Consider the following 9,751-nt stretch of genomic DNA (forward strand, 5'->3'; position numbering starts at 1 on the left):
TTGGATAGTATTGGGTGGTGTTGGATGGTGTTGGATAGTATTGGGTGGTGTTGGATGGTGTTGGATAGTATTGGGTGGTGTTGGGTGTTGTTGGGTGGTATTAGGTGGTATTGGGTGGTGTTGTATAGTATTGGGTGGCATTGGGTGGTGTTCGGTGGTATTGGGTGGTGTTGGATAGTATTGGGCGGCATTGTGTGGTATTGATTGGTATTATGTGGTATTGAGTGGTATTAGGTGGTGTTATGTGGTATTGGGTGGTGTTGGGTGGTATGGGTGGTGTTGGGTGGTGTTGGGTGGTATTAGTTGGTGCTATGTGGTGTTATGTGGTATGGGTGGTGTTATGTGGTGTTGGGTGGTGTTATGTGGTGTTGGATGGTGTTATGTGGTGTTGGATGGTCTTATGTGGTGTTGGATGGTGTTATGTGGTATTGGGTGGTGTTATGGTGTTGGATGGTGTTATGTGGTGTTGGTGGTGTTATGTGGTATTGGGTGGTGTTATGTGGTGTTGGATGGTGTTATGTGTGTTATGTGGTGTTATGTGGTGTTGGTGTGTTATGTGTGTTGGATGGTGTTTGTGTTTATGTGTGTGGGTGGTGTTATGTGGTGTTGGATGGTTTTGTGGTGTTTGTGTGGTGGTGTTTGTGTTGGGTGGTGTTTTGGTGTTGGGTGGTGTTGTGGTGTTGGTTGTGTTTTGTGTTGGGTGGTGTTTGTGGTTGTTGGTGTTTGTGTGTTGGTGGTGTTTGTGGTGGGTGTGTTTGTGGTGTTGGTGGTGTTATGTGGTGTTGGTTGGTGTTATGTGGTGTTGGTGGTGTTATGTGGTTTGGGTGGTGTTATGTTGTGTTGGATGGTGTTATGTGGTGTTGGGTGGTGTTATGTGGTGTTGGGTGGTGTTATATGGTGTTATGTGGTGTTATGTGTATTGGGTGGTGTTATGTGGTGTTGGATGGTGTTATGTGGTGTTGGGTGGTGTTATGTGGTTTTATGTGGTGTTGGTGGTGTTATGTGGTGTTGGATGGTGTTATGTGGTGTTGGGTGGTGTTATGTGTGTTGGGTGGTGTTATGTGGTGTTGGGTGGTGTTATGTGGTGTTGGGTGGTGTTGTTTGGTGTTATGTGGTATTAGGTGGTGCTATGTGGTGTTGGGTGGTATTGGGTGGTGTTAGGTGTTGTTGGTTGGTGTTGTTTGGTGTTATGTGGTATTAGGTGGTGCTATGTGGTGTTGGGTGGTGTTGGGTGGTGTTATGTGGTATTGGATGGTGTTGGATGGTGTTGGGTGGTATTGGGTGGTGTTATGTGGTGTTGGGTGGTGTTGGGTGGTGTTGGGTGGTGTTGGGTGGTGTTATGTGGTATTGGTTGGTGTTGGGTGGTATTGGGTGGTGCTATGTGGTGTTGGGTGGTGTTATGTGGTATTGGGTGGTGTTGGGTGGTATTGGGTGGTGCTATGTGGTGTTGGGTGGTATTGGGTGGTGTTATGTGGTATTAGGTGGTGTTAGGTGGTGTTAGGTGGTGCTATGTGGTGTTGGGTGGTGTTATGTGGTATTAGGTGGTGTTATGTGGTATTAGGTGGTGCTATGTGGTGTTGGGTGGTGTTGGGTCACTGCTGAACTCTTGAACCAGCCGATCTCTGACGGAGAACCTCTGTGTGTCATCAGGCTCCATAACGAGCTGCTGGAAGCTTCAACCTGAAAACCCCAGAGTAAACAGAGAAACAATGGAGGAGAGTCAGTAAACCCACTGATCACTGCTGCCCCCTGCTGGCCAACACTGTCACTGCTCCCTGTTCCACATGCGGCCGTAAATCTCCGGGTGTTTCCTGGAGGATGGGAAGAGCAGCCTCAGAGGATCACATTAGAGTCAGGAAGATTTCTAGCTTTCAAAGTGACTCCCACTGAGGATTTCAAGGCTTGTCTTCTGGTTTCTCCTTTTGTAAAAGATGGATGTGCAGTAAATGCTTGTGTTGGCAGCAAAGAGTCTGGCACCAGGGATCAAGTTACATCAACAAAATAACTGTTCAAAGCTAAACATTCAACAGCCTCCTGGGGGTTTCAGGCAGCAGATGAGCATCAGGAAGGCGCAGCAGCCGTGTTCAGCCCGTTTGAATCAAACTCCAGCCTGTTTTCTGAGAATGTCCGGTTTGTTTGGCGAGGCGTGAACCAGAACCGGTCCGATAGGAACCAGGTGAACATTAATGGTGACTCTGCTGTCCTCACCGCTGGGCTGGAGGAGAAGAACCTGCTGTGTTTGGAGCTTAAATCTCAACAGGTTTCAAACTCTGATGCGATCTGGATGCATGTGTGAACGCCAAGTGGACCGGAGGCCGCTCCAAAAGTAGGAAGTGGACTACAGCGCAGGGGATTCTGGGTAAATACAACCAAAGCTAACATGCTAGTCTAATGATAGTATAAGAAATGGCAGGACAAATCGTACAGCTTCTGACGCCTCCATCTTGTTTCCATCTGGTGAAGCAGGAAGCTGCTCTCAGCATCTTCAGAGGTTTTTATGTCGTTTCCTTCAGTGGTTCTTGGTGCAGCGCCCCCGCAGGCCAGGAGGGGAACAGGTTGGTTTGACTCAGAAAGAGACAGAGAACTAGCAGCTGGAGGTGGAGCAGATGATGCAGTTTTGGTCCCAATAGAACCGAGTTTCTCAGACTATCAGATGGGACAACAACCTACAACTTTCTTAGCTTACCGTCCAAACAGATTTCCTTGTAATATCTTCAACTCGTCTTGCTCCTTAAGTCTTCTAAAGGTTTTCTCACCACTTCCCAGTCCCCCTCTAACCATGTTCAGAGGAACGAGAAGCTGTCAGAGTCTGACTGGACCCGCTGTTGGTCTGCTGAAGGTGGTATTTTTAGAACAAAAAACTTTAAAAGACCTTCAGAAGCTTCTGGAGAAAAACCAACCCTGAGACATGGGCAGCAGCTCTGAGAGAAAATATGAATAAACTTCAGCATTCATTAACGTCCTTCTGTAACCAGATGATGGTGAATTAATGAGAAACTCTCATTTTGTCTTGGCTGCATCAACCTGAGCACATTCGTCACATTGCTGACTCATCTTTCTGATCCATCCATTTCCTCGCTCTGCCCCCGGCTGCAGTCTTGATTTTGAACCATAAGAATAACAGACTTTGTTACGAAACGTCTCGGTTCCTTTGACTGAAACTCTGTGAGTATCTGAATCTGGAAGCGTTTGGATCCAGTAATGACCAGGAAACGCGTCTCTGGTGAAATGTTGCTGGGTTTTGCTGTGTGCTACTGCCCTCTGGTGGTCATGATCTAAAGCTACATTTCAGCCTGTTTTACTATATTGGAAGTTTGGATGCGTGTTTAAATTACTATTCCTATTAAAATAGGAAAGTAAAAGAGAAATTGAACTCGTATAGTGATACTCAGGCCCTCACAGCATTCTGTTTCCTCTTGTCTTCTTGCCAGAGACGGGCGGATCAATCCTGAATATCAATACTCATTCAGCATCTGTATCAGATTGAAACTTTACTTTCAGGGAAACAAGATTTTTGTTTTGTTTTTACCGTTTATCCTGTAAATATTCAACCATCCATCCATTTTCTAACACCTTGTCCCTCAGTGGAGTCGGGAGGGTTGCTGGTTCCTCTCCAGCTAACGTTTCGGGCGAGAGGTGGGGTCACCCTGGACAGGTCACCAGTCTGTCGCAGGGCAACACAGAGACACACAACCATGCACACACACACACACTCACACCTAGGGGCAATTTGGAGAGACCAATTAACCTGACAGTCATGTTTTTGGACTGTGGGAGGAAACCGGAGTACCTGGAGAAAACCCACCATGCACAGGGAGAACATGGAGACTCCATGCAGAAAGACCGGGAATCGAACCCAGAACCTTCTTGCTGCAAGGCAACAGCTCTACCAACTGCACCACTGTGTAGCCCCCTGTCAATGTTATTAAAGTCATTTTTAAGAAACCTTTACATTTAGTTCAAGTTATACCCAATGTTTAAAGTAAATGATTCCTAGAAAAGAAACACCTGAAGGTCGTAAGTCTGAAACCAGAACACTGAAAAGTTTTCTGTCATTGTTGGTGATACTGATCCTGCATTTACACTGGACTGGAGTGAAACCAGAACGTCCATCATCACTCCTCTGCTTCCTGCTTCCTCTGGTTCCTCTGCTTCATGCTTCCTCTGCTTCCTGCTTCCTCTGATTCCTCTGTTTCCTGCTTCCTCTGCTTCCTGCTTCCTCTGCTTCCAGCTTCCTCTGATTCCTGCTTCCTCTGTTTCATGCTTCCTCTGCTTTCTGCTTCCTGCTTCCCCTGCTTCCTGCTTCCTCTGCTTCCTCTGTTTCCTGCTTCCTCTGCTTCCTCTGCTTCCTCTGTTTCCTGCTTCCTGCTTCCTCTGCCTCCTGCTTCCTCTGTTTCCTGCTTCCTCTGTTTCATGCTTCCTCTGCTTTCTGCTTCCTGCTTCCCCTGCTTCCTGCTTCCTCTGCTTCCTTTGCTTCCTCTGCTTCCTCTGATTCCTGCTTCCTCTGTTTCCTGTTCCTCTGCTTCTTGCTTCCTCTGCTTCCTGCTTCCTCTGTTTCCTGCTTCCTCTGGTTCCTGCTTCCTGGGTTTCCTGCTTCCTCTGATTCCTGCTTCCTCTGCTTCTCTGGTTACTGCTTCCTCTGTTTCCTCTGCTTCCTGCTTCCTCTGGTTCCTGCTTCCTCTGCTTCCTGCTTCCTCTGCTTCCTGCTTCCTCTGCTTCCTGCTTCTTCTGGTTCCTGCTTCCTCTGCTTTCTGCTTCCTCTGCTTCTGCTTCCTCTGCTTTCTGCTTCCTCTGCTTTCTGCTTCCTCTGGTTCCTGCTTCCTCTGCTTCCTCCTTCTTCTGTTTCCTGCTTCCTCTGTTTCCTGCTTATTCTGATTCCTGCATCCTCTGTTTCTTGCTTCCTCTGCTTCCTTTGCTTCTTCTGCTTCCTCTGATTCCTGCTTCCTCTGTTTCCTTTTTCCTGCTTCCTCTGCTTCCTGCTTCCTCTGATTCCTGCTTCCTCTGCTTCCTACTTCCTCTGCTCCTGCTTCCTCTGCTTCCTGCTTTCTCTGGCTCCTGCTTCCTCTGGTTCCTGCTTCCTTTGATTCCTGCTTCCTCTGCTTCCTACTTCTTCTGGTTCCTGCTTACTCTGGTTCCTGCTTCCTCTGGTTCTGCTTCCTCTGCTTCCTTTGCTTCCTCTGCTTCCTGCTTCCTCTGATTCCTGCTTCCTCTGTTTCATGCTTCCTCTGCTTTCTGCTTCCTGCTTCCCCTGCTTCCTGCTTCCTCTGCTTCCTTTGCTTCCTCTGCTTCCTCTGATTCCTGCTTCCTCTGGTTCCTGCTTCCTCTGCTTCCTACTTCCTCTGCTTCCTGCTTCCTCTGCTTCCTGCTTCCTCTGCTTCCTACTTCCTCTGCTTCCTGCTTCCTCTGGTTCCTGCTTCCTCTGCTTCCTGCTTCCTCTGTTTCCTGCTTCCTCTGATTCCTGCTTCCTCTGTTTCCTGCTTCCTCTGCTTCCTTTGCTTCCTCTGCTTCCTGCTTCCTCTGATTCCTGCTTCCTCTGTTTCCTGTTTCCTGCTTCCTCTGCTTCCTTTGCTTCCTGCTTCCTCTGCTTCCTGCTTCCTCTGCTTCCTGCTTCCTCTGCTTCCTGCTTCCTCTGATTCCTGCTTCCTCTGCCTCCTGCTTCCTGCTTCCTCTGGTTCCTGCTTCCTCTGCTTCCTGCTTCTTCTGATTCCTGCTTCCTCTGGTTCCTGCTTCCTCTGGTTCCTGCTTCCTCTGCTTCCTTTGCTTCCTCTGCTTCCTCTGATTCCTGCTTCCTCTGCTTCCTGCTTCCTCTGGTTCCTCTGCTTCCTCTGGTTCCTGCTTCCTCTGATTCCTGCTTCCTCTGCTTCCTGCTTCCTCTGTTTCCTCTGCTTCCTGCTTCCTCTGCTTCCTGCTTCCTCTGCTTCCTGCTTCCTCTGCTTCCTACTTCCTCTGCTCCCTCTGACTCCTGCTTCCTCTGCTTCCTGCTTCCTCTGCTTCCTGCTTCCTCTGGTTCCTGCTTCCTCTGCTTCCTACTTCCTCTGCTTCCTGCTTCCTCTGCTTCCTGCTTCCTCTGCTTCCTACTTCCTCTGGTTCCTGCTTACTCTGGTTCCTGCTTCTCTGGTCCTGCTTCCTCTGCTTCCTTTGCTTCCTCTGCTTCCTGCTTCCTCTGATTCCTGCTTCTCGTTTCCTGTTCTGCTTCCTCTGCTTCCTCTGCTTCCTACTTCCTCTGCTTCCTGCTTCCTCTGATTCCTGCTTCCTCTGCTTCCTGCTTCCTCTGCTTCCTGCTTCCTCTGCTTCCTGCTTCCTCTGCTTCCTGCTTCCTCTGCTTCCTGCTTCCTCTGCTTCCTGCTTCCTCTGGTTCCTGCTTCCTCTGGTTCCTGCTTCCTCTGCTTCCTGCTTCCTCTGCTTCCTTTGCTTCCTCTGCTTCCTGCTTCCTCTGATTCCTGCTTCCTCTGCTTCCTGCTTCTTCTGATTCCTGCTTCTCTGTTTCCTGTTTCCTGCTTCCTCTGCTTCCTGCTTCCTCTGCTTCCTGCTTCCTCTGTTTCCTGCTTCAAAGTTCAAAACTAAATGTTTATTGCAAGTTACTAAATTGAGTATTCTAATCAAAATATGAAAAAATAAACATTAAATTACTTCTTGTTTCCTGGACAAAATCAGTTTTTGAGTGATTTTGATTCTTTGTAATAAAGTCAAGATTTGCTGCTGCACACAGCCATAAAGTGAAATATTTATGAAATAATTCCTAATAAACATTTAAAAATATATTTTTGCAATGCAGATTAATTTGTTTCGAGCCTCCATTCATTCGTCCTTCGGTTTCCAAACTAGAGGACTCAGAGGTAAGGCGTCTGTCTTCAGGTGAAAGTTGAACCGAGTTACATGAACCGTAGTGTTTAATTTATGGTGATGGAGTCGCTGCCTGGCAGGAAACAGGAGCAGACTCCTGTAAAATGCATATTCAGCATTTTGTACTTTACTGCAGAAGTTTGACTCAGAGGCCAAATCATATTTTCTGGCTTCTCGTCCTGAAAGACGAAGGATTGACGTAATAATACGCTGTTTGTAACGTGACAATGGGTCTAGTTCTGCTTGTGTTCAAGATACTGCAACATATGATCAGGTCATTCTGCAGATTTTAAACACTTTGCTTCAGAAAACCCTCTCAGAACTGAAGAGCCTCAAATCTCAAGACGGGACCGTGAGAAACACCAACGGTTGCCTGAGTCAAGTCTAAGGCCTGGCTGGCTGAGGCCTCAACTGGAAAATAAACCAAGGGGAAATGTTGGGGGTGGCCAAAATGAAAATGAATGCGACACCATTTGACTCAGTTTGAGGATCCAGGTCCTGAAGGGCCGACGTCCAGTGACTCTCAGACGTCTCCCTGGTCCAGCACGCTTCAGACAGATGAACCTCCTCCTCAGTGCAGTCAGGTTTCCTAGAGTCCTGCTAACGACTTCGTTATTTGACGAGGGGGTGTTGAAGTAGAGAAACGTCTAAAGCACATGTGTCAAACTCAAGGCCCGAGGGCCAAATCTGGCCCGCCGTAGCTTTTTATGTGGCCCTCCAGACTCCAGATTACATCAATAAGTACCTCCAGTTTTTCACAAATACGCAAAATTCACACAAATCAACAGATCCCCACATTTTTTCTGATTTTACTGACATTTTTTCTCGAAACTGGCCAAAAACATTAATTTAATCTCACTTGATGTCAAGTTATATATGTGACTGATACAGCAATTAACAAGAAGTCACATTTAACATCATATATTAGCGCAAATATCGTAAAAATTCCTGACAAATATTCCGATATTATCACTACAAAATCTACGATTTTGATTGCAAAAAAAACACAAAACAATCACAAAGTACTGGTTGGACTAATTAGTGTGAATTATCAATATAATTTCACTTTAAGAAACACTTATTGGATGAAACATCTATTTATTAATATTTTAACAATTTAATGGTTTTTATCAATATATTCTTGAACAACCGGCCCTTTGAGAACATTCAGATTTTCGATACGGCCCAAAATGAAAATGAGTTCGACGGCGCTGGTCTAAAGGCTGCAGGACGCCGGCCCTCCAGGCCTGGAGCTGCCCACCCCTGTGGTAGGTCCTTCCATCCAGATCTCCCAACTAACTCAAAGCACCTCCTTGGAACCTCCTTTATTGGTGGTTTATTGGAACCACCAATAAATGGTGGTTTATTGGTGGTTCCACCAATAAATGGTGGCTCCATAAACCACCAATAAATGGTGGTTTATTGGAGCCACCAATAAATGGTGGTTTATTGGAGCCACCAATAAATGGTGGTTTATTGGAACCACCAATAAATGGTGGTTTATTGGAACCAACAATAAATGGTGGTTTATTGGAACCTCCAATAAATGGTGGTTTATTGGAACCACCAATAAATGGTGGTTTATTGGAACCACCAATAAACCACCGATAAACCACCAAATGGTTCCATTTATTGGAACCACCAATAAATGGGTATGTTTTCAACCCGAACAAAGCCGGGTGATTGATTGGCAGATGGCAATTGTTGACTATAGACTGAGCAAAGGACAACATCTCCATCACCAACAAGACCATTGTCAAGGGTAAAAACGCCGTAGGGAAACCAAACGGTTCAATGGGGGGGGGCAACCCAACCTGAATACACCACGGTGAACTTGGCACCCAATGCTATGTGAACACAATGAATCTGGAATGTCAGATTTGTCTGTTGAAAACCTCAGACCCATTTTCATTCATCTACATTTTGTTGCTGCTTTTACTCTTTGCTGCAACATGGAATCCAGTGGCTGGAGAAAATCTGTCGTCTTTCTCAGAGAAATGTCGTTTTCAGAGGCTGCAGAGCAGAGAGATTTAACATTAGTGCCAGAAACGAGTTGCAGCAGCAGCAGCGACTGATGTTTCTTACAGCTGTGCTGCTCCTCGCATCCTGCATGCTGGTCAGTCGGTAAGCAGGAGGCTGTGAATGAAACAGAGACTCCTATTAGAAACACATTCCTGGATCTGCTCTTCCATCTTGTCCTCATCCGGTCATGAGGATTGGGACCCATCACAGCACAGACTTGGTGGGACTGGGTTCAAACTGCAGGAGTTTCTGGACCATTAAAACCAGCAGAGCTTGTGTTTAATGTTCAATGGAGATTATTAAAGATTAAATCTCAACTAATGCAGCTTATTTCTTAAAGACAAACATCAATGTGATCAGTGTCATATAGATCAACATATAGATCTATGTATTTGACTGGATCTATAGTAGAAAAATAAACATTAGTACATTCTTGCGCCAACAAACTCAAAGAGTTTCTCCAAGGAAAATATTTTTTGAGCTACAAAAAGTTAAAAAAATTGCTAGAAAAAGTTTTTCTACCAAAAATGTTTTTATTTATTTATTTTTTTTAAATAAATTTTAAAAACTTTTCAAACTCAGAAATTTGCTTGTTGTTTCTCTAGAACACTTTTTAGGTACATTTAAAAATGCCCTATTTTTTCTATCATATTTTTACTTTTCAAACTTTTTTTTCAGAAAAATCTTACATTTTCAGGTGTTCAAACTCAGAAATTTCCTTTTTTTTTTTTCAATTTCTGAGATTAATTTGATCATTTCTGAGTTTTGTCTCAAAATTTCTGTTCTTTCTTGGAATTATTAAATTTTTTTTTTAGAAATTATTTTTTCCTGTTTTTTTATTTATAAAGCTTCCTGCTTCCTCTGCTTCCTGCTTCCTCTGATTCCT

The sequence above is a fragment of the Poecilia reticulata genome, chromosome 12 (genome assembly GCF_904066995.2).
Source record: "Poecilia reticulata chromosome 12, P_reticulata-male-v2, whole genome shotgun sequence".
NCBI classification, from domain to species: Eukaryota; Metazoa; Chordata; class Actinopteri; order Cyprinodontiformes; family Poeciliidae; genus Poecilia; species Poecilia reticulata.